Consider the following 1008-nt stretch of genomic DNA (forward strand, 5'->3'; position numbering starts at 1 on the left):
ACCCCAAGTTATTAGAGGCTGGGGTCCCTCCCAAAGACCTGTATTTCAATTTTTTACCATCACTAAGGCCTGCTCTGATTCTGGCACCCATGACAGCACGGAATTCATATTTTTGTAATGTTTTACTATGAGCAGTACCTCTTCATGAGAAAGGGTAATGCTAGGTGATTGATTACGTAAAGTGCCTTTCCCAACCTGTTCTGTGGTGTTTCCTGGGCGTCTCCCCCTTTTTGTTTATTTAGCAGTGCTTTCAAGGTGCGATGTGTGAGCTGAACAATGGCTTGACCCGTGGGGGCATGAGGAATTCCTGTGATGTGTCGGATACCCTGAGTTTGAAAAAAGGTTTGAAGGGAGTGACTACCATAGGCGAGGCCATTGTCGGGTTTTATTTCCTTTGCGATGCCTAACGCTGCAAGAGCAACACGGAAGTTAGCCTGGACATGGAGGCTAGTTTCACCCATCGCAACTGTCACCCAAATAGCGTGAGAGAAAGTATCTACCGATACGTGAACATATTTCAAGCAACCAAATTCTGGAATATGCGTTACGTCAGTCTGCCATAACTGTAAGGACCGTAGACCTCTATGGTTTACCATTAAAGACGGGGTCAAAACATGTTGTTGACAGTCAGGACATGTTACGACAATCAATTTGGTATCAGTGATCAATATAATTAATTGTTTTGCCAAGACTTTGGTGGATTGATGGAAAAAGGCATGGGATAACCGTACTTGCTCCAGCACCCTAGGCATCAGGGCAGTCAGGGTCATATTAGTTAGCTGGTCAGCGCGTGCGTTACCCTCTGCAAAAATACCAGGTAACATGGTGTGGCTCTGCATGTGAACAATACAGTACAGGTGCACTTGCTGCTCTACCAAAAATAACAGCTCCTTAAATTTTAGAAACATGTTTTCCTTTGGGATATATCTCAAATATGCCCTCTCAATGCGCTGAGCAACACCTACAGCATATTGCGAGTCTGATACAATATTCAAAGGTACTTTTTTT

Source organism: Oxyura jamaicensis, unplaced genomic scaffold, assembly GCF_011077185.1.
Source record: "Oxyura jamaicensis isolate SHBP4307 breed ruddy duck unplaced genomic scaffold, BPBGC_Ojam_1.0 oxyUn_random_OJ101083, whole genome shotgun sequence".
Classification (NCBI taxonomy): Eukaryota; Metazoa; Chordata; class Aves; order Anseriformes; family Anatidae; genus Oxyura; species Oxyura jamaicensis.